Here is a 24605-nt window from a genome sequence, read left to right as displayed (position 1 = left end):
CTATGTGTCTCAGACTCTCCTTATGGACTTCAGTTCAGAAACACTATTTGCTTGTGGTTACTGTTTGCATGTTTTTTTCCTTGCATGTTGAGTTTTTGACTATCTTTTTATGGATTATTTTATTTTTTTATGTTCTTATGGGTACGATGTGGTTTTATATTCTCTGTACATGGGGCGACAGACAGTCTTTTTTTCAAGTATCTGGGGTTGGTTTTTGTGTTTCTTCATCTCATGGCTGCCTGTTAGGAGATGAGTCTCAGGGTTTCGTACTGTATACATCCTTTGATAATAAATGTACTTTGAACTTTGGATGCTTGGCATCTGGTGAAGTGATCATTCTGTGAGGACCAAGGGTGATAGAAGAAATCAATGGACCTGCCAGCAACTGTGGAGGGAAATCCACTGTTGACTCTTTGGGTTGAGACCCATTCTGTTCAAATGCAGTCCATTTCCCCAAATGTCGACTATTCACTTTCCTCTAAAGAGGAAATACTGAAACTCGGAATTCCTTCACCATTTTGTTTGCTGTGCCTTGCTAGAAAATTGCCACTATCACCACTGTGGGACGCCTGGTATGGAAAGACCAACGCTCTTGAATGGAAAAGTAGTGGACACACCCCAGTGCATCATGGGTAAAGCCCTCCCCACCATTGATCTCATCTACACAGAACATTGTCAGAGGAAAGCAGCATCCATCGTCAGGGACCCCCACCCTCCCAGGACATGCTCTCTTCTCATTGCTGCCATCAGGAAGAAGGTACAGGAGCCCTTAGGACTTAACATCATCACGTTCAGGAACAGTTATTATCCCTCAACCATGAGGCTCTTGAATCAGAGGGGATAACTTAATTTCACTTGCACGATTACTGAACTGTTCCCAGCTATGAATTCACTTTCAAGGACTCTTCGTCTCATGTTCTCAAGATTTCTTGCTTATTTATTTATTTATTAGTATTATGTATTTTTTTTGAACAGGTTGTTGCCTTCTGCTCACTGGTTGAACACCAAGTTGGGCAGTCCTTCATTGATAATGTTAAGGTTATTATCCTATAGATTTATTGAGTATGCCGGCAAGAAAATGAATCTCGGGGTGGGGGGTGTATATGATGACATATAGCTAGGATTTTCCATTCAGGGCATTGGTGTTTCCACACCAGGATGTGATGCAGCCATTCAATAGACTCCCCACTAAACATTCATAGAAGTCTGTCAAAGTTTTAGATATCACGCCAAATCTTCACAAACCCCTGAGGATCTTTAATGCAAACCTACCAAAACAATGAATTAAAATCTACTCATTCCTGGTATCCTCTTAGTTGCTGCAAATTGCCTTGGAACCACATAGCTCAGCCTTCGTGTTTCCCCTGCAGCCACCAAGAGATACTCGTGTCCTCTCCGGGGGCCTATGCCGAGGTTGTCGTCCCGATGCCAGTGCTCTGGGTGAGTCATCAGGCTTGGAAGATTGGACTCGCTGCAAGGGTGAGAGCAGTGACTGTGAGCCGGAGGGCACATCTAGAGAAAAGATGGGAGTTGCTGTCCCTGTGTTTTCATAGTACCAGGCAGGTGATGGATTCTGTGCCTGTTGTTCCCCAGATCGCATGGAGGAAGTTATAACTTTCAAATCCCTGGCAAAGCCAGATATGTAAGACAGTTCCCTGCTCCATTATATCAGCACCAATGTACCTGGGAATTAGCCTACCGTTGACTTGGGATCTGTAACCAAGCCTGAAAAGAGGCAGAAACCCATTCCCTCAGCCACTCGCTCTCCTCAGCATTGGTACTGACTGACACAAACACATCACTTCCAAAGCATTTTAAAGTTCCCACTTATGAATCTTCAAAAAGTTTCCCTACCTTAGGGCTCATTTGCCCCCACTGATCCATTATTTCTGATGGGGTTCACATTTCTTGGAACCAGGACAGTGGGTTCCCTCTGAAATTCAAACCCCTCCACTTGCATCACAGTCATTGGACATGCTAAAACAAAATTAATCAATCCGAATCACGTCTCATCTTTGGGTCAAAGGTTACTGCTTGTTCAGGTAGTATTAGAAGTGATCTGCCTTTCTGCCACCATCATTCTTCAGGCTGTGGGTTTTTGGATGAAGAGGAACGTTTTCCTAAACTCCTGTTTTAGCCTTCTACCGATTCTGTTAAATCCACCTTCCCAGAGTTTTTTATAGAGTCATAGATAAGTGTAGCACAGAAACAGCCCCTCGGCCCATCTAGTCCATGCCAAACTATTTAAATTGCCTTATCCCATCAATCTGCATCCAGATCATAGCCCACCATACCCCCACCATCCATGTACCTACCCAAACTTCTCTTAAATTCTCATTCCACACTCTCAGGACCCTCTGAGTGAAGAAGTTTCCCCTCATGTTCACCCATGACCTCTGGTTGTAGCCCCACCCAAGCTGACTGGAAAAATCCTGCTTGCATTTACCCTGTCTATACCCCTCATAATTCTGCATGCCTCTATCAAATCTCCTCAATCTTCTTGAGTTTTCTCTCTACCTGCTCACAGAATATAAACAATGTTTGTTTGTTTTAAATGTTGACATCCTATGATATCTAATCAATTGTCCTTGATGTTCAACACAATCTTCTTCTTCTTCGGCCATCCAATGATTTTCGATGATGACTGAGGCCTGGGCAAGATTGTATGGAAGACTGGCAGTTGCCCATGCTGCAAGTCTCCCCTCTCCATGTTACTGATGTTGTCCAAGGGAAGGGCATTAGGACCCATACAGCTTGGCACCAGTGTTGTTACAGAGCTATTTGTGGTTAAGTGCTCATGGACACAACACGCTGCCTCAGCTGAGGCTCGAACCGGCGACCTTCAGATCACTAGACCGACGCCTTATCTACTTGGCCATGCACCATGTTCGACACAATACAATGAGATAGAAACGTGGATGGTGATGGGGCATGTGGTAGTACTGTGGAGAGGCTGCATTTTTAGAATCTAGAGCAAGGACAAAAAATACTCTATTAGTCCTGATGAAAAACCTCGATCAGAAATGCATTTCCCTCCACAGATGCTGCCTCATGTGGACAGCTCCTCCAGCTTTTAGATGATTGCTTTAGATGTTACTCTGGTCGCTGCCCATGAACTTCACTACCTAATGTTTTGTCACTTCGTTGTTATTGAGACTGAATATTTGGCTTCTTAAAAGAAATTTATTTTAATTTCTAAGGAACACTTAAAAGAAATGAACTTCAAGTTTGACCTAATGTTGCTAGTTATCTGTTAGTCAACTTCCAAACCAATAAGTATGAGGATTCCTTCAGTAGTCAGTCGATCTTCCCACAGAGTATTCACATACTGTGTAGTACAGAAAGAATTGTCAGGTGAGTTACTAAAGATGTGACTTCAGTCATCTTGCATGGAGAAAACCAAACCAGAAGTGCATAACTGCAATAATTAGCCCTTCAGTGTGACTACATTCCGATTGTAAGTGGGGTAGAGATGAGTTCACCACAAATATGAATAAAAACAGGGTGCTGATTAATTCTGCTTCAAGGATATTCAAAGATTGTTTCTTAACAGTAATTTGGGTTATACACTCAGAATGTAATCTGATCTGCCGGGAACAGATGCAAAGATGGATCACAGTAATAAAGATTTCATAAAGCTTTTCATGCGAAAAGTCAACGTGTCATGTTCTCTGAAAGAACAAACTTCATTAAAATTCAAGTGCTGAATTAGAATTTTAATAAAGCACATCATGGAACACAGACAGGAGCAGGTTACACTTCATTCTTGTCTCACTCTTTAAGTAAACACGATGTGGATCAATTAACTTCAAAGCCTAAAGAAGAAAGAAAAGATTGTTTTAATAGATTATGGCAACAAATGAAAACTTTTTTAAAACTATGAGACCTAGAGTTGAGCATAAAATACTGCTGAATTCTTCAAAAAATGTCTGATCAATGGGCTTGCAGGATCTATGTTAAATCCATTCGGAGACTGGAAATTGGAAATTCCCCTTCCTGTGTATTGTTCCTTCATTGTTCCTCTCGGTTCAATTACAACTCAGCAAACCTTAGGGCCTGGGTGTGTGGCCGGGGTAGTTATGGGGAAGGGAAATGGAATTTCCACTGAATCATTCTGTCATTAATCTCCAAGCTAATTATTGAACAAACATTGCTTGTTCAAGGCTTCTTTGCTGAATTACACTTCATTGATATCCAAAGAAACAAAGCAAGATCTTTGAAAGTGCAGAAGGGGCAGACATGCAGATGCTGGAAACCTGGAGCAACACAATGGCTCTGGCAGCATCTTTGGGGGAAAATGGCCAATAACTGTGTTGGGTGGACACCATCTTTGAACACAAGGGTTAATCTGTACTGTCAGTATGCCCGTCTGTTTCCCTCACTGCTGTACACCCCAATTCCTGTCTGCAATGATCACCAGATGATCCACACCCCTAGACAATCATCTAACATCTGGCTGGCAAACTTCATTCCGCCCACATGGACTTCAGATAATCAAAAACACTCTTACCGATGTTCCAGTCACGTTCATTGGCTCTTATTTAAGCCGCATATAAATTTTTTAAATCTTCACTATTCAGATCTCTCCATCACTGTTAAGTCTTCTTTCAGCTAACCATCTACTCTTCAATTTCATCCAATTCTGTTCCCTTGTGCGTCACCATTAGTCATTGTTTCACCCTTGTGTGTCATGTCTTCATCTCCCAAGAGACAAAGCTTTGAATTTCCTCTCCAAGTTTATACTCTATGCTGCTTTTTAATAGTTCAAACAATCTCAAAGTTCAAAGTACATTTATTATCAATATACGTCTACATTACACAACCTTGAGATTTACCTTCTGGCAACCACAAAGCAAAGACACCCAAAAGAACCCATTCAAAGAGGTTGTCAAACACCCAGTGTGCAAAGGGAGAGAAAAAACAAATCACGCAACCAATAAAAGTAAGCAATTCATAGTCCGAACTGAAGTTTCTGAAAAAGAGTCCATCCACAGGCTCCAAGCCACAGCCTCAGTTCAATGGAGATTCGAGTAAATGTGGTGGAGTCTCTGGCCCCGAAGGTCCATCTTCATCATCATTATCTGCTGTGTCATGTGACATGGGCCATCAAGGTGCCTCAATCATGATTGTTCTTGGCAAATGTTCCTACAGAAGTGGTTTGCCATTGCCAGCTTCTGGGCAGTGTCTTTACAAGACGAGTGACCCCTGCCATCGTCAATATTCTTCTCAAATAGTATGCCTGGTGTCAGTGATCACATAACCAGGAGTTGTGATTTTTTTCTGAGCACAATTCGGCTTTTTGGCCCATCAAGCTCACTCTCCGATTTCATCATGGCTGATCCAATTTTCCTCTCAGCCCAAATCTCCTGCTTTCTCTCCATATCCCTTCATGCCCTGACTGATCAAGAATTTATCAACCTTGGCCCCCACAGCTGCCTGTGGCAATGGATTCCACAGATTCACCACCCTCTGGCTAAAGAAATTCCTCCCCATCTCCATTCTAAATGGATGTCCCTCTGGTCTTAGACTCTCCCACCATAGGAAACATCTTCTCCACATCCACTCTATCAAGGCCTTACACCATTTGAGAGGTTACGGTTAGGTCACCCCTCATTCTTCTGAATTCCAGTGAGTACAGGTCCAGAGCTATTAAACGCTCTTCATATAACAGGCCGTTCAATCCTGGAATCATTTTTCTGAACCTCCTTTGAACCTTCTTCAGTTTCAACACATCCTAAGGGGCCCAAACCTGCTCAGTTGAACCCTCACTAGTGCCTTATAAAGTCTCAACATTTCATCCTTTCTTTTATATTCTAGTCCTCTTGAAATGAATGCCAACATTGTATTTGCTTTCTTCAGCACAGACACAACTTGCAAATTAAGCTTTAGGGAATCCTATACAATGACTCCCAAGGTCCATTGTACATCAGTTTTTTTTTGTATTTTCTATCCATTTAGAAAATAGTCAACCCTTCCATTTCTTCTACCACAGCGCGTGATTATACAGTCCGCAGCATTGTATTCCATCTGCCATTTCTTTGCCATTCTCCCAACCCGTCTAAGTCCTTTTGTAGCCTCTCTACTTCCTCCATCTATCTTCATATCAGCTTCAAACTTTGCAGTAAAGCCATCAATTCCATCCTCCAAATCATTGACATATAATGTATAAAGAAGTGGTCCCAACACAGACCCGTGTGGAACACCACGAGTCACCGGCAGCCTTTATTCCTTTTATTCCCACTCTCGGCCTCCTGCCAATCAGTCACTGCTTTATCCATGCTAGAATCTTTCCTGTAATGCCATGGGCTTGCAGCTTGTTAAGTAGGCTCATGTGTGGCACCTTGTCAAAGGCCTTCTGAAAATCAAGTATACAACTTCAACCAATTCTCCTTTGTCTGTCCTGCTTGTTGTTTCTTCAAAGAGTTCCAACAGATTTGTCAGGCAAGATTTGCCCTTGAGGAAACCACACTGACTATGGCCTATTTTATCATGTGCCTCCAAGCACCCTGACACCTCATCCTTTATAATTGACTCAAACATCTTCCCAACCACTGAGGTCAGACTAACTGGTCTATAGTTTAATTTCTTCTGCCTCTCTCATTTCTTGAAGAGTAGAGTGGCATGTGCAATTTTCCGATCTTCTGGAACCGTTTCCAAAATGTAGTGATTCTTGATAAATCATTACTAATGCCTCCATAATCTCTTCAGCCTCCTCTTTCACAGCTCTAGGGTGTACACCATCTGGTCCAAATGACTTATCTACCTCAGACCTTTCAGTTTCTGAAGAACCTTCTCTCTAGTTATGGTGACTTCACACACTTCATGACCTCTGACACCTGGAACTGCTAGTCCCTTCCACTATGAAGGCACATGCAAAATACATATTCAGTTTGTCCACTATTTCATTGCCCCCATTACTATTACTCGCAGTGTTTTCCAGCAGTCCAATATCCACTCTCACCTTTCTTTTACACTTTATGTACCTGAAGAAACTTGCTATCTTCTTTAATCTTATTTGCTAGCTTACTTTCATATTCCATCCTTACTTTCTAAATGACTTTTTTAGTTTTTCTCTATTGGGTTTTAAAAGCTTCCCAGTTCTCTAACTTCCCACTAATATTTCCTCTATTTTATGCCCTCTCTTTGGCTTTTATGTTAGCTTTGACTTCTTTTTGTTAGCCACGGTTGTGTCATCTTCCTTTTGGAATACTTCTTCCTCTTTGGATGTATGTGTCCTGTGCCTTCCAAATTGCTTCCAGAAACTCCAGCCATTGCTGCTCTGCCTTATCCATGGCAGTGTTCTTCAGCATTCAATTCTGGCCAACTTCTTCTCCATGCCTCTGTCATTCCCTTCACTCCACTGTAATATTGATACATCTGACTTCAGCTTTTCCTTCTCAAATTTCAAGGTGAATTGTATCATATTGTGATCACTGGCCCCTAAAGGGCTCCTTTACATTAAGCTCTCTAATCAATTCCAGTTCATTGAACAACACTCAATCCAGAATAGCTGATCCTCCAGTGGGCTCAACCACAAGCTGCTCTAAAAAGCCATCTCATAGGCATTCTAGAAAATCCCCTTCCTGGAATCCAGCACCAACATGATCTTCCCAATCTACCTGCACATTGAAGTCCCTCATGATTATCGTAACATCGCCCCTTTGAAATGCATTTTCTATCTCCCATTGTAATTTGTAGGCCACATCCTTACTACTGTTGGGAGGCCCGTATACAACTCCCATCGGGGTCTTTTTACCTTGGCAGTTCCTTAGTTCTGTCTACCATGATTCAACACCTCCAACCCTTTGTCAACTCTTTCTAATAGTTTGATTTCACTTTTTAGCAATAGAACAACACCACGCCTCTGCCTTCCTGCCTGTCCTTTTGATACAAAGAGTATCCTTGGGCATTAAGCTCCCAGATATAATTTTCTTTCAACCATGATTAGTGGTGCTTACATCATACCTGCCAATCTGCAACTGTGCTGCAAGTTCATCTACTTTATTCTCTATACTGAATGTGTTCAAATATAACATCTTCAATCCTGCATTTACCTTTTTCAATTCTCTCCACCTTTTACATTGCAGCTCATCCTGTTGGCTGTTGCCCTATCACCAGCCTCTCCTCGCTACACATTGCCTCTGTTTGTAAGCCAGCTACCTCATCTTCAGAACTATTATCCGCTTTTCCTCCGATACTTCTTGCATTGAAATATATGCAGTTCAGGACACTAGTCACAACATGCTCAACCTTTTGATTCCTGACTTTGTTTGAGGTCTTACCAACACCGGCTTCCACAACCTCTCCACTACCTGTTCCGGCATTTTGGTTCCCAACCATCATGCAGCATTACCAAACCTTCCTGTGCCGCCTTCACTGGAAGAGAGCCCACTGATCCAAAAATATGCCTTCCCTCTGACACCAACTCCTTAGCCATGTATTAAACTGTACAATCTTCCTGGTTCTGCCCTCACTAGCATATGGTATGGGTAGCAATCCTGAGATCACACCCATGAAGCTCCTACCCTTTAACTTAGCACCAAACTCCTGATGCAGAACCTCGTCACTCGTCCTACCCATGTCATTGGTATCTACATGGAACAGAACTTCTGGCTGTTCACCCTCCCACTTAAGAATGCTGAGGACTCAGTGTGAGATGTTCCAGACCCTGGCACCCGGGGGGGGGGGGGTTAAAATATCATCCAGGAATTTTGTGCTTGCCTGCAGAAACTCTGTCCATTTCCCTAATTAATGAATCCCCTATCACCACAGCATGCCTCTTCTCCCCCCTTCCCTTCTGAGTCACAGAGGCAGACCCAGTGCCAGACACTGGACCAGTCTGTTAGGTCATTCCCCACACCAACCCCCTCCCCAACAGTATACAAAGCGATCTACCTGTTGTTGAGGGGAATGGTCACAGGGGTACTCTGCATTGGCTCCTTAACCCCTTTCAACTTCCTGACTGTCACCCAGTTTCCTGTGTCCTGCACCTTGGGTGTCCTTCCTCTCTATATGTCCTATCTATCGCCCCTTCAGTCTCCCGAATGATCTGGAGTTCAACCAGTTCCGGCTCCAACTCCTTAACATGGTTTGTTGGAAGCTGCAGCTGTACTTCTTGCAGTTGTAGTTGTCAAGGACACTGGAGGTTTCCCTGCCTTCCCACATACCACAAGAGGAGCCTGGCATCCCTACTGTTCTAGCTGAGCAGATAGAAAGAAGAGAATGAATAAATCTTGAGCTTTTCTCTCCTTTCCTTTGACTTAAGCCTCTCTTTGCTGGAGCCTTGAAGAGCTGAAGTCTGAATATCAGCACTCTGACTCTGTCCACTCGGACAATGGCCACTGCGCTTGTCCCTGCCTTCCTTAATTTGTCCTTGCTAATCAACCCCAAACACTGGTCAAAGCTCTTTCACGCTGTAATGAGCCACTGCGGCAGTGGACCTGACTGGAGTCCCCTCCTCTCAAAACTTTATATGTCCAGATTGGTTGCTGGTCAAAGCTCTTTTGCACCAGCTGCTCATATGACCATCCATCACCTGCTTCCATGGCTTCAAGTGACGTTGATCGGGTGGGGCGGAGGGGGTGGTTCTAAGTAGGTACACACCTTGCCCAAAGAGACCTGCAGGCTAGCTCAGGGAAGGAGTACCTTTGGTAGAGATGTGTCGCCACCCCGCCACTCAATACAATCTATAACAACAGAAAATGCATGAGGCTGTACCTGTGGAAAGTGAAATGGATTTAACGTTTCAACTTGAGGAAAAAGTGACCTGAAGTTGTAGAAGTTGAATGCTGAAAATATCCGATCGAGCATACTCCAGTATTTACAACATAGCTCTACACTGGAGAAAGCAATCACGGATTTCTTTACAGAGAACATGTACTCAGTCTGCAGAAGTGACCCTGATCTTCCAGCTTCTTGTAACTTTAATTCTCATCCCAGTCCCACTCTGAGTTATAGGTTGTAGTATTGTGCAAAAATCTTAGGCACATATACTGTAAATAGCTATGGTACCTAAGACTTTTGCACAGAACTGTAGTAAGTTTATGTATTGCACTGTACTGATGCCCAAAGGAAAACTAGTTTTCTGACATGTGAGTGATGATAAACTTGTTTCTGACATGGGTCTCTATTGTGAACTGAGAGCGGGAAGGGGCAGGGAGACGGAAATCATGTTTTGGAAAAGGGGGAGGGAGTGGGAAGCACCAGAGAGACATTCTGTAATGATCAATGAACCAACTGTTTGGAATCAAGTGACCTTGCCTGATGTCTCAGGGTTGGGTGTGTCTGCACCCACATCACGTCCCCTACCTCACACCTGGTGTTCCTTCTCTGCCACCTGTCCCACACCCCTCCCGCAGTGCTCCACCCTCACCAATCCCAACATCCTTTGCTCGCCAGATTTACAAATTTGTTCTTCACTCTACATTGACAAATAAGGTACAGTGCAAAAGACTTAGGCACCCCAGCTATATATACGTGCCTAACACTTTTGCACAGTACAGTAGTAAATTTAGGTAGTGCTGCCCTGTTGTAACGAGACCCGATGAACACTCAAGGAATGGCGTTTCCTATTTTATTTAGTAATGTCTGGATGCAATAGCAAAATCTACAATTTCAGGTAACTTGTTTTCTTTCTGGGGCAGTCTGCTGAAAGCCATCCATTTTGAAAATAGGTTTGAGATTTCCTCTGTCTGGTCTACCCATCGTTCATGCCTTTTATGTTCTTTTGATTATGCAGTGACTCTCCAGCTGTCATCATTTCATAGTTTTTATTCATTTCCACTCTCTCTGATTGTCTCCATTAAACCATCGACTGGATGATCCAGCTGGTTCCCATAGCAATCCTGACTTTGTCTCTAACAGGTGTATTACCTTGCTCTGCACATTTGTCCCAGAACCACACAACTTAAAACCACCTTGTTTCCTCTTCAAAGTTCAACGTCAAAATAAATTCATTATCAAAGTACGGTAGATATATGTCACCTTTTACTACCTTGAGATTTACCCACACCACCACGTTCAGGAACAGTTATTACCCCTCAACCCTCAGGCTCCTGAACCTGCCTGGGTAACTTCACTCAACTTCACTTACCTCATCACTGAACTGTTCCCCACAATCTAAGGGCTCTTCATCTTATGATCTTGATATTTATTGCTTCATTATTTATTCACTATTATTGTTGTTTTTTTATTCTGCATCTGTACAGTTTGTTGCCTTTTGCAGATTGGTCATTTGTCCGTCCTGTTGGGTGTAGTTTTCCAACAGTTCTATGGTGTTTCTTGGAATTACATGTATGAAAGCAAGAAAATAAATCTCAGGATTGTATATGGTAACATGTATGTACTTTGATAATAAATTTACTTTGAACTTTGAACTCTGATCTTCTCACAGTAGAACAAAGAAATACAATAGAATCGATGAAAAACCGTGCATAAAGAAAGAATGGCAACCAAAGTGCAAAAGCAGACAAATTGTGCAAAGACTAACGAAAAAGTAAGTAAATAAATAACACAGGGAACGTGAGTTGCAGTGCCCTTGAAAGTGAGTTGATAGGTCGTGGAATTGTTGCGGAGTTGGGTGAGTGAAGTTGTTCCCATTTCAGATAATGAGCCTTGGACCTGCGATGTTAACCTTAGAACCTCTTTTCATAAAGGCTGCCTAACCATCTGAGACTTCTTTCTTTCTTTAAGTATACATTCTTTAAAGCCTGTCTTTAAATAAGCCTCTGGTTAATGAAATAATGAAAAAAAGGTAATGATTAAATAAAAAATATTACCTCCCTATATTTCTTTGTGCTATTTAATTTCACACAGCATTTGTATGAATTCCTTTAAGCTGCTTAGCTATATTAAAAGATTTTGATTGGGGCATTAACATTAGTTTGTTTAAAGAGCCCATTTTAAAGAACACCTGTAGAGGCAAAAATTGGATGCCCTTTATCTCATTCAACAGAGTCGTTGCAAGATCTGTGCAGCGTTGCACAACATAGTTGTAAAGTGTAATGGGGTGAGCACCGCTAGCAAATGAAGTGGCTCCACTCAGTCTGGGGAGGAGTGTAGCATGGATATATATTAACTCTCTCAAACCCATGCCACCTTGCCAGTCTCCTTGGCATTTACAGGCATGGCACTGCAGCTGGTGGAGATGTTCACAGCTTCAGTGACTGAGACACAATCCTGATCTTTGATGTTTGAGTAGATTTGGCGTATGGTCACCGTGATGGCATAATTTACTTCCTGGCTCTCTGGTTTCCTCCCACATCCCACACACGTGCGAGTGACGCGAAGAATAGAATGATTATGCACATTAATACGAGGCTGAGAGCATGGTGCAGGAAGGAAGGGTTCAGGTTTTTGGATAATTGGTCTTTGTTCCAGGGACATTGGGATCTGTTTCGAAGGGATGGTCTACATCTGAACCGGAGGGGTACTAACATTCTTGCAGGAGTGTTTGCCAGTGCTGCTCGGGGGGGTTTAAACTAGATGTGCAGGGGGCAGGGATCCAGATCCAGAGGGTTGGTCAGAAGGAGCATGGGGTTAAATGTGTAGGTTTGGGTGATCTTGAGAAGGTCATCAAAATTCAGGGTGCAATTAGCCCGATGGAAGTTCAAGGAGCTGGGTTAGGTACAGTAGACAGTGTTTTAAGCAAAGAGAGGAGGAATGGGCTAAGAATTCTATACTTGAATGCGCGTAGTGTCAGAAATAAGACAGATGAGCTTGAAGCTCAGATGAAAATGGGGAACTACGATATTGTTGGGATAACGGAGACATGGCTGCAAGGGGATCAGGCCTGGGAATTGAGTGTACCAGGGTATACGTGCTATCGTAGAGACAGAAATATGGGAAGAGGAGGTGGGGTGGCCCTGTTGGTGAGGAATGAGATTCAGTCCTTAGCAAGAGGTGACTTGGGAACAGGGGAAGTAGAGTCTGTGTGGATTGAGCTGAGGAACAGTAAGGGTAAAAAGACCCTAATGGGTGTAGTGTACAGGCCCCCAAACAGTAGCGTGGATATTGGGTACAAGTTGATTAAGGAGTTAACATTGGCATGTGCTAAAGGTAATGCAGTCGTTATGGGAGATTTCAACATGCTGGTGAACTGGGAGAATCAGGTAGGTGCTGGACCCCAGGATAGGGAGTTTGTGGAGTGTCTAAGGGATGTATTTTTGGAACAGCTTGTGCTTGAGCCAACCAGGAACGAGACTATTTTGGACTTGGTGATGTGTAATGAACAGGAATTGATAAGTGATCTTGAAGTAAAGGAGCCATTAGGAAGTAGTGATCATAACATGATAAGTTTTTATCTACAATTTGAGAGGGATAAGGGCAGATCAGAGGTGTCAGTGTTGCAATTAAATAAAGGAGACTATGGAGCCATGAGGGAAGAGCTGGCCAAAGTTAAATGGGCAGATGCCCTGGGAGGAAAGACAATGGATCAGCAGTGGCAGATATTCTTGGGCATAATACAAAAGATGCAAAAGCAGTTCATTCCAATGAGAAGGAAGGATTCAAAGAGGGGGAAGGGGCCACAGTGGTTGACAAAGGAAGTCAGAGATTGTGTAGCATTAAAGAAAAAGAAGTATGACAGGGCTAAGATGAGTGGGAATACAGATGATTGGGAAAGTTTTAAGGAACAACAGATCTTAGCTAAAAAAGCAATACGGAGAGAAAAAATCAGGTATGAGCTCAGTCTAGCCAGGGATATAAAAGGGGATAGCAAAAGCTTTTTTAGCTATGTGAAGAGAAAGAAGATAGTTAAGAACAATGTTGGCCCCTTGAAGAATGAATTGAGAGAAATTGTTATGGGAAACAGGGAAATGGCAACAGAATTTAATGTGTACTTTAGATCTGTCTTCACCAGGGAGGACACAAGCAATCTCCCAGATGTATGGATGGGCCAGGGTCATAAGATATCAGAGGAATTGAGACAGATTGACATTAGGAAAGAAACTGTGATGAGTAGACTGGTAGGACTGAAGGCTAATAAATCCCCGGGTCCAGATGGTCTGCATCCGAGGGTTCTAAAAGAGGTGGCTCAGGAAATTGCGGATGCATTGGTAATCATTTTCCAACGTTCCTTAGATTCAGGATCAGTTCCTGAAGATTGGAGAGTGGTTCATGTTATCCCACTTTTCAAGAAGGGAGGGAAGGAGAAAACGGAGAACTAGCCTAACGTCAGTCGTGGGGAAGATGCTTGAGTCCGTTATTAAGGACGAAATAGTGGCACATCTTGATGGCAGAAATAGGATTAGGCCGAGCCAGCATGGATTTACCAAGGACAAATCCTGCTTGGCTAATCTGTTGGAGTTGTTTGAGGGTGTAACAAGGATGTTAGACTAGGGTAAGCCAGTGGATGTAGTGTACCTAGATTTTCAGAAGGCATTCGATAAGGTGCCACATAGGAGATTGGTGAGTAAAATCAGAGCTCATGGCATTGGGGGCAGGGTTTCAACATGGATAGAAAACTGGTTGTGAGATAGAAAGCAAAGGGTAGCAGTGAATGGGTGTTTCTCGGACTGGCTGGAGGTGACTAGTGGGGTACCACAGGGCTCTGTATTGGGACCACTGCTCTTTACGATTTATGTCAACGATTTAGATGAGGGCATTGAAAACTATATCAGCAAGTTTGCTGACGATACTAAACTGGGTGGCAGTGTGACATGTGAAGAGGATGTTAGGAGAATACAGGGAGACTTGGATAGGCTGGGTGAGTGGGCAGATACTTGGCAGATGTCATTCAATGTGAATAAATGTGATGTTATCCACTTTGGAAGCAGGAACAAGAGGGTAGAGTATTGTCTGAACAGTGTAGAGTTAGGTAAAGGAGAAATGCAAAGAGACCTAGGAGTCCTAGTTCACCAGTCAATGAAGGTGAATGAGCAAGTGCAACAGGCAGTGAAGAGGGCAAATGGAATGTTGGCCTTTGTTACAAGGGGAATTGAGTACAAGAGCAAGGATGTCCTTTTGCATTTGTACAGGGCCCTGGTGAGACCACACCTGGAATATTGTGTACAGTTTTGGTCTCCAGGTTTAAGGAAGGACATTCTGGCAATTGAGGAAGTGCAGCGTAGATTCACTAGGTTGATTCCTGGGATGGCAGGGCTATCTTACGCAGAGAGATTGGAGAAATTGGGCTTGTACACGCTGGAATTGAGGAGATTGAGAGGGGATCTGATTGAAATGTTTAAGATAATTAAAGGATTTGATAGGATTGAGGCAGGAAATATGTTCCAGATGTTGGGAGAGTCCAGTACCAGAGGGCATGGATTGAGAATAAGAGGTCAGTTATTTAAAACAGAGTTGAGGAAGAGCTTCTTCTCCCACCCAGAGAGTTGTGGAGGTGTGGAGTGCACTGCCTCGGAAGACGGTGGAGGCCAATTCTCTGGATGCTTTCAAGAAGGAGCTAGATAGATATCTGATGGATAGGGGAATCAAGGGATATGGGGACAAGGCAGGGACTGGGTATTGATAGTGAATGATCAGCCATGATCTCAGAATGGCGGTGCAGACTCGAGGGGCCGAATGGTCTACTTCTGCACCTATTGTCTATTGTCTATTGTCTATCCCAGCGACGTGTGGGTAGCTAGGGTAATTGGCCACAGCAAATTGTCTATAGTATGCAGGTGAGAGGTAGAATTGGAAATGAGTCCTGATAGGAACTTTGGGAGAAAAGAGCTAGCATTAGTGGCAACATTGAGGGACACGCTGGGTTGATGGTCCTGTTTCTGTTAATGTATGTCTTTCTGGCTCTAATTCCACAGCACTCTTTCATTTTGTTTTAACTTCATGCCTGGAACTTCTGTGAATAAATGAATAGATTATATTTAAAACTGAAAAGTTAAATGTGACTGAGACAAGCACTGTGCATCGTGACTGCCGGTTCAAAATTGATAGCACTTGAACTACTGATTAAAGATGCAATAGAGCAAATCCAGCGCATCTGAACCAATATTGTAATGAGCACTTCCAGCCTGTGTGGGGTGCCAGAGAGAGTTGGGCACCAAAGTTTTTGGAGCACCTACCTAATTGTTGTTAAACATTCAGATTTCCTTGTGTTTTTTCTTGAGCATCACATTCTTTGTAATGTGGTCTTCAGTGCTTTCTGTTTAAGCTTTTTAAGTTTACTTTGATAGGCTTGTACTAATTAAGCAAATGCCCGATTAGCACTATTCCCAGGGTCCTAGTTTTGAGAATGTTACATCTTGTGGTGTCATTTGGCTGACCTACCAATGCGCTTTTGGAATTATTATGAATAAACTCCCATTACCATCACCGGAGTCGGTCTTTCCTCTGCACCTGGGTACCGATATTGCCAGTACACATCATAACAAGTATGAGAAAATGCACTCATGCAATTTGTACAAAATTATATTTTGTACAGAATGCCTAGAAACTGGAATTGATCAATATTTGATTCCTGGGATGGAGGGACTGTCATCCTCCCTGGGTTATGAAAGGGTTCCATTTGTGAATTGTTTATAATGTCAACAATTCACAAATCAGAAATCGTTCCATAGACTGAGTTCCCAGGCAGAAGAAGATCCCCTTAGCAAATGGCCATCCACATGTACTGCCTCTACACAAGTCCAACTCCCTTTCCAAGTACTCACTTGAGATTGGATAGTAAGAGGAGAACCCATTGAAGTGTGCAAAATTCTTATGGGACTAGGCAGGGGAGACGAAGCGCGAATGGTTCTCCAGGCTGAGGTGTCTATATAGGGGTTGAGGAGAAATTTCTTGACCCAGGAGGTAATGAATCTTTGTAATTCTCAACCTAAAAGGGTTTGATGGATAAATGCTGAACTTGTTTAAAGAAGAGCCTGAAACTTATGGATGTTGAGGGAACCATGAAATATGGTATTAAAGTAGCAAATGGGATGGAAGGGAAAGATCAGATTTGATCTTATCGAATGAGAAGGAGACACATGGGGCATTATAAATGACTTACTTTTGCTTCATTTTTTTAAGTTCATGCATGTTGAAAATAGTCAACAGGTCAGGTAAGTCCTCTGGTGAGATAAACAGAGTTAATGTTTCATGTTATGATCTTCCATCAGAACTAAGAAAAGTTCCATCTAGGGCTGCGCGGTAGTATAGTGGCTAGCACAACGCTTTACAGCAACAGTGACCCAGGGTCATTTCCTGATGCTGCCTGTAAGGAGTTTGTACCTTCTCCCCATCACCTCGTGGGTTTCCTCTGGGTGCTCCAGTTTCCTCCCACTGTCCAAAGATGCACTGGTTGGTAGGTTAATTGGTCATTGTAAATTGTCCTGTGATTACACTAGGATTAAATTGGGGGATTGCTGAGCAGTGCAGCTCGAAGTGCTGGGAAGGTTTATTCCTTGCCATATCACAATAAATGAATAAATAAGTACCCCATCACCCCCTATTTCAAGGTCCCCTTAAAGCAATTTACTGAAATATCAGATTAGATATTTTCTTTTCAGTGGATATGTCAGTGTCTTGATTATTCACAATGCTGTCTCACTTCTTTGAGCTTTAAGAACCACTTCAGATGATGTTGTTTTAGTTGTGCCAAATCTGTGACCTGCCTTTCAGTGTTAGTTGCTTCACCTAGAGCCCGTCATGTTTGCACACAAATAAAAGCAGAAAATGTTGGAAACGCTCATTAGGATTACCTGTGGAGAGAGAAAGAGCGAATAATTGAAGTAATGAGAACTTGGAAAGAAAGAAAGCAAGTTAGTTTTTGGCAGCAGAGACAGTGAGGGGGAGATGGAGAGGACAGAGGGCATTCCTGAGTGTGTAGAGACATGGTTGCTATGGTGATAAACAGGGCTGCTGTGAAAAGAGGGAAGTCAGAGAAAGAAAATGCAAACAAAAGAATATCAAAGCTGCAGAATGCAGAGATGCCGGCAATGCTAAGAAGGTCAGGCAATGTTAACGAAAAGAGAAAAACCCAAGCCGGTACTTCTGCCTTCGCTTATTCAGCTGCAAGTGCCTGCCTCTCCAGGCTTTGCCTGTTGATGCTGTTTCCTTTCTCCTGCCCTCTTTAACTCATGAACTACCTGATTATTTCAGGCAAAATGGGCGTTGGTGGGGTTAACTATGACGTGAATATTGGTGGAGTTGCAGACAGTGAGGAAAGTTGTCAAAGGATATATCAAGATATAGATCAGCATGAAAGTTGAGAAGATGGTTGTCGAGTGTGATTCGGTGCACTCCAGGAGCACAACTGCAAGAATAAATGGCAGGATCATTTGGAGGATTGAGGTGCAGTATGACCTTCACGCGGAAGTCCATAGCTTCTGGAAACTGGTGACACTGATTGGCAGTGGTGATGAAGGCTTAAGACATGTTTGCCGTAGCGAGTTGGGGCACTGAGTACAATAGTTGATGAGTCATGTTGCAGCTGTATAAACCGAGCACATCTGGAGAAGTGTGCACAGTTCTCGTTGCCACCATACAGGAAGATTGTGAAGGCTTTAAAGAAGGTGCAGAAGAAGTTGTCTGGATTAGAGGGTATTGGCTAGAAAGAGGATTGTATAAGCTTGGATTGTTTTCTCTGGAGCATCAGAGGCTCAGGGACTCTGACAGAAGCATACAAAGCATTGAGAGCTATGGAAGGGTGGAACAGAGTCTTTCTCAAACACTGGAGAGCATAGCATGAGGTGAGAGGGGAAAAGTATAAAAGGGGAGCACAGGGCAATTATTTTTATGCAGAGATTAGCAAAAGGAGATGCAATAGCAAATTTAGAGGGGAATTTAGGCAGAGGCATGAATAGTGAAGGGGCAGCAACATGGACAGCATGCTGACAGATGTGATTAGTTAGACTGGTATCATGTAATGAAGGCCCTGTCCCTGTACTATACTATTCTACATTCTGTTTTCTTCACTGTCACTACTGCAGCCTAACATGATATCAGAGATGATTGGAAATATCCCTAAGCCAATCAGAGTCATCCCTCGTGCCCTATCTATCACTTCTACTCGCTCTGCTAACTAACTTCCCAGTTCTGGCGAGGATCTTCCACCTGAAACAGTAATCATGTTTCTATTTAGAGCCATAGAGAAGTACAGCACAGAAAAGTTTACACTGCCTCCTGCCATCAACATGCTCCTGGACCATAGCTTCCATAGCCCCACCATCCATGTTTCCATCCAGATTTTTCTTAAACATTGAAATTGAGCTTACATGAACACTTGTGCTGGCAGCTAGTTACACACTCACCACCCTCTGAGTGAAGAAGTTTCCCCTCATGTTCCCCCTAAACATTTCACCTTTCACCCTTAACCTATGACCTCTGGTTGTAGTTCCACCCAGCCTATGTGGAAAAAACCTCCTTGTGTTAATCCTATCTATACCCTCATCATTTTGTATACCTCTGTCAAATCTCCTCAATCTTCTACATTCTGAGGAATGCAGTCCTAATATATTCAATCTTCCCTTATCACTCAGGTCCTCCAGATCTGACAATGCCCTTGTAAATCTTCTCTGTACCTTGTTTACATCTTTTCTGTAGGTAGGTGATCAAAATTCTCCAAATCAGCCCTCACCAACATCTTATACAACCAACGTATCCAATTTTCTGTACTCAATACATTGATTTATGGAGGCCAATGTGCCACAAGCTTTCGTTATGACCCTACCTACCTGAGACACCACTTTCAATGAATTATGGATCTGTATTCCCAGATCCCTTTCATCTACGACACTCCTCAGTGCCCTGCCATTCACTGTGTAAGACCTACTCTGGTTGGTCCTACCGAAGTGCAAAACTTCACACTTGTCTCCATTAAATTCCATCTGCCATCTTTCAACCTATTTCTCCAGCTTCCAGATCCCTCTGCAAGCCATCATAGTCCTCCTTGCTGTTCACTACAACTCCAATCTTGGTGTCATCCACAAATTTGCTGATCCAATTAACTACATTATCATCTAGATCATTGATATAGATGACAAACAACAAAGGACCCAGCACTGATCCCTGGGGCTTTCCATTAGTCAGAGGTCTCCAGTCAGAGAGGCAACAATCTACTACCACTCTCTGGTTTCTCCCACAAAGCCAATGACTAATCCAATTTACAACCTCATCCTGAATGCCAAATGGCTGAACCTTCTTGACCAACCTCCTATGCAGAATCTTGTCAAATTCCTTACTAAAGTGCACATAGACAACGTACAATGCCTTGCCTTCATCCACTTTCCTGGTAACTTCCTCTAAAATCTGTCTAAGATTGGTTAAACATGACCAGCTATGTATGAAGCCATGCTATTATTAATCAGTCCATGACTTTCCAAATACTTATATATCCAGTCCCTTAGAATACCTTACAATAACTTTCTTACAGCTGATGTTAGACTCACAGGCCAATAATTTCCTGGTTTATGTTTAGAACCTAATTACCGAGTTAAAGGAAGGATATTAATAAGGCTGAAAGAGCGCAGAGAAGGTTTACAAGGATGTTGCCAGGACTTGAGAAACTGAGCTACAGGGAAAGGTCGAATAGGTTAGGACTTTATTCCCTGGAGCATAGAAGAATGAGGGGAGACTTGATAGAAGAATATAAAATTATGATGGGTATTGATAGAGTGAATGCAAGCAGGCTTTTTCCACTGAGGTTATGGGAGAAAAAAAACAGAGGACATGGGTTAAGGGTGAAGGGGGGAAAGTTTAAAGGGAACATTGGGGGGGGCTTCTTCACACAGAGAGTGTTGGGAGTGTGGAATGAGGTGCCAGATGAAGTGATAAATGCGGGCTCACTTTTAACATTTAAGGAAAACTTGGACAGGTGCATGGATGAGAGGTGTATGGAGGGATATGGTCCAGCTGCAGGTCAGTGGCAGAAAAATGGTTCAGCACAGCCAGGAAGGGCCAAAAGGCCTGTTTCTGTGCTGTAATGTTCTATGGTTCTAACCTTTCTTATCCAATGGAATAATTTTTGCTAAGCATCATTTAAATATCTCTGCTAGGCCAAAGCAATTTCTAACTTGCCTCCCATAGGGACTCAGGGAACACTTGTTAGGCCCTGGGGATTTATCCACCCTGATTTGCCTCAGGATAGCAAGCACCTCCTCCTTTGTAATTTGTACATGGTCCATAAAGTTCTTGACACTTTCCCTCACTTCTATAGACTCTGTATCTGTGCCCCAAGTAAATATAGATGTAAAGAAAGCATTTAAGATCTCCCCTATCTGTTTTGGCTCCACACATGGATTAGCAGTCTGGTCCTTTGCAATCCTTTAGCTCTTAACATATCTGTAGAATCCCTTGGGATTTCCCTGCACCTTGTCTGCTGGAGCAACTTCATGCTTTCATTCAGCCTTCCAAATTTCTTTATTATGTGGACTTTTGCATTTCTTGTACTCCATAAGCACATCACTTGTCCAAAGTGCCTACACCTGCTAGGCATCCCATTTTTTCTCTTAACCAGGGCCTCAATATCTCTTGAAAATCAAGGTTCCCTACACTTGTTATTTCTACCTTTTATTCTGACAGACACATGCAAGCTTTTTACTCTCAAAATTTCACTTCTGAAGGCCTCCCACTTTCCAAGTACACCTTTGCCAGAAAGCAGCCTGTCCCAATCCACTCTTGCCAGATCATTTTTGATACCATCAAACAGCTTTATTCCAATTTAGAGCCTCAACCCACGGGCTTTTAGCATATTTACTTTGTAACTAATGGCATTGTGATCACCAGATGCATAGTCTTCCCCTACACAAATTTCTGTCACCTAATAGCAGATCCAGTACTGCACTCTCTCTCTTTGGGACTTCCAAGTACTGATGAAGGAAACTTCCCTGAACACATTTGACAAACTCTATCCCATCTCGTCCTTTGACAGTATGGAAATCCCAGTCAATAAGTGGAAAGTTAAAATAACCTACTATAGCAACCTTATGTTTCTTGTAACAGTCTGCAATCTCATATCAAATCTGTTCCTCCAGGACAGCTGAACGGTCTGTAAAATAGCCCCATTAACGTGGTCATACCTTTTTTATTACTCAATTCCACTGATAATACTTCACTAGATGAGCTCAATAGTCTGTTTTGACAGTGCATTGCTGTGACATTTTCCTGACTAGTAATTCCCCCCCCCCCTTTAATCACTCCCGTTCTATCATGTCTAAAACAACGGAATCCCAGAATATTGAGCTGCAAGTCCTGCCCCTCCTGCAACCAAGTCTCATTAATAGCTATAACACGATAATTCCAGATGTTGATCCATGCCCTGAGCTTTCCCTAGACGCTGCCTAAAGTACTGACTACAGTCGGCTCTTCTTATCTGCATGCACGGATTCAACCAACCACAGAGCGGGAGAACCCAGAAGTTCTCTCTCCAGCACTCATAACTTGAGCATACACAGACTATTTTTTCTTGTCATTATTCCCTAAACAATACAGTATAACAACTATTTGCATAGAATTTACATTCTATTAGGTACTATGAGTAATCTAGAGATAATTTAAAAGTACAGGCAGTCCTTGGGTTATGAAGGAGTTCCATTCCTCTGTCTGTCTTTAAGTCGGATTTAAAGTTGAAACAGGTACATCCGGTATTATTTAGCGTCAGTTAGTCAAACGTTTTTCTTAGTATGTAGTACTTATTTTACCTTCCGATGCTTATAAAACACTTAGGAAACATACGAATTTTAATAATCAAACCACTGTGTTGCTTAGTAATACTTGTAGCTTTCATCGGGGCAGGGCCTTTCAGATTCTCCATTAAAATTGTTCCGATCATTGACCGACTGTAGCCTAACGCTTTTCCAATGACGTTTCACCTCTTTCTGATCGCTTTATTACTTCCACCTTATTTTCAATCGTGATTGTGATTATTTTTGTAAACAGAAACATTACTGATTCAGAGCTGCGCCAGGTCCTAACACCCACCGCACTGAGACAGGTTAAATAAACTCCGGGGTTCCGCAAAGAACACCGTATTCAGACAGGTTAAATAAGGGACTTGAGCATCCGTGATTTTTGATATCCACAGGGGGGGCCCGGAATCAATCCGGAGGGCCGACTGTAATTCCAACTATAAAAATATACAAGTTTTCAACATCTGCCAGTTCTTAGGTGTTCTTCTCTGCACAGGCACTGATATGCCAATGTCAGGTTACATAATATATCTGACACAGGCCTATCTTCAGTTCCCAGATGATCTTATCAGAAGTTCAGACCTTTATAAGGCTTCTGTGTTAATGAAAAGCTGTTTTTCTAACCACTTTCTGTTGACAGATGAGTCTAAACAAACTAGCGATTTAACTTGAATGCACAGCTGTCAACTTCACAATGGGAAGGACTCTTTTCATTGAAAGACTTGGAGTGGACCTAGAGAGTCTAGGACCAGAGGGCACTAACTCAGAAATAGAAGGATGTCTTTTGGAATGGAGATGAGGAGGAATTCCTTTAGCAAGAGGAGATGAATCTGTGGAATTTGTTGCCACAGGCGGCTGTGGAGGCCAAAGCATTGGGTATATTTAAAGCGAAGGTTGTTAGGTTCTTGATTAGTAAAGGTGTGAAAGGTTATAAGGAGAAGACAGGAAAATAATTCTTCTTCTTCTTGGCCTCTGCCGATCAGAGTTGACCATGGATAGTGCATCCTAGCTGTCCAGGGCAGTACGATATAGAGAGTGAGCAGGCTCCTCCTCTCCACACATCTGATGAACCCAAAGGAACGGCAGAGACCAATACAGTTTGGCACCAGTGGTGTTGCAGGAGTTGCCAGTCAGCATTGAACTCAATGTAGGACTGCCTTAGGGACTCTGGTTCTGGAATTTTCCCTCAGGGTTTACTTCCAAAACCTTCCCCATGTGTGGGTATAGCCACAAGGCAGCAAAGGTTTGAGATCAGAATTTTCCTTCTCCGCGAGGAACTGCTTGAAGTGACTGATTTTAAGGCACCACTAACCTGCCTTTGCTCCTTCTGTCAGTAGAAACGGTTCTGCCGGGCTTCGTAGTTAAGCCACACGTGAAGGCCAGAAGCTGGACTTGGTTGTCAATGGTGGAGCTACACACCATTGGGAGAATTTATTAGGCAGTGGGAGCTTGTCCGCACTATCACCCCTGGCTGTAACAACCTTAAGGAACCAGGATAATAATAATAGAACATCTTTTCATACAGATGATGCACTTCAAAATACTTCATAATAAGATAAAGTGCAAACATCAAATTAAAATTTAAATAAAAAATAAAAATAAATCTGAAAATAAAAGACAAAAAAAATCAGTTAAAAGCAAAGTTAAACAAGTAGGTTTTGAGCTGGTGCTTAAAATTGAGATTATAAAATGAAAATGATTCTGTGATGTACTCTGGTCCCAGACCATCGAGAGATTTAAAAACAAGTAAGAGAATTTCAAAATCAATTCTAAATGAAACAGGAAGCCAATGCAGAGTAGCTGAATCAGGAGAGACATGTTTCCTCATCCTGGTTTTGCTTGGAAGTGTAGCAGTGACGTTCTGAATGAGCTGAAATTTGCCATTAGATTGTTTTGGAAGGCCAGTAAAAAGTGCATTGCAGCATCTCGTCTACTCGATATAAAGGTGTGAATTAGTGTTTCAGCATCATTATATGGCAGAAGCAGGTGTGCCTTTGCAATAATTCTTAAGTGTAGAAATCCTGGCCTGGTCACTTCCTTTCT

At 42.7% G+C, this 24605-nt stretch overlaps 1 long non-coding RNA gene across 3 annotated transcripts in view; it reads right to left on the bottom strand.

The window, feature by feature from the left end:
- Positions 1 to 3316: 3316 nt before the first annotated feature.
- The window catches only part of LOC132395745 (uncharacterized), a 44728-nt gene continuing 23439 nt past the window's right edge, over positions 3317 to 24605 (bottom strand). Inside the window, exons 4-5 of one of the 3 annotated variants that reach the window (XR_009512730.1) lie at positions 23875 to 24043; positions 3317 to 3815 (exon numbers count right to left, since the gene is read on the bottom strand). This is a non-coding gene — a long non-coding RNA (uncharacterized LOC132395745). Of the gene's footprint in view, positions 3816 to 11092; positions 11280 to 23874; positions 24044 to 24605 lie in introns of all 3 variants that reach the window. The other 2 variants (XR_009512731.1, XR_009512732.1) reach the window with 2 other exon arrangements.

This window comes from Hypanus sabinus, chromosome 6 (genome assembly GCF_030144855.1).
Source record: "Hypanus sabinus isolate sHypSab1 chromosome 6, sHypSab1.hap1, whole genome shotgun sequence".
Classification (NCBI taxonomy): Eukaryota; Metazoa; Chordata; class Chondrichthyes; order Myliobatiformes; family Dasyatidae; genus Hypanus; species Hypanus sabinus.
This window is presented reverse-complemented; position numbering and strand designations above follow the sequence as displayed.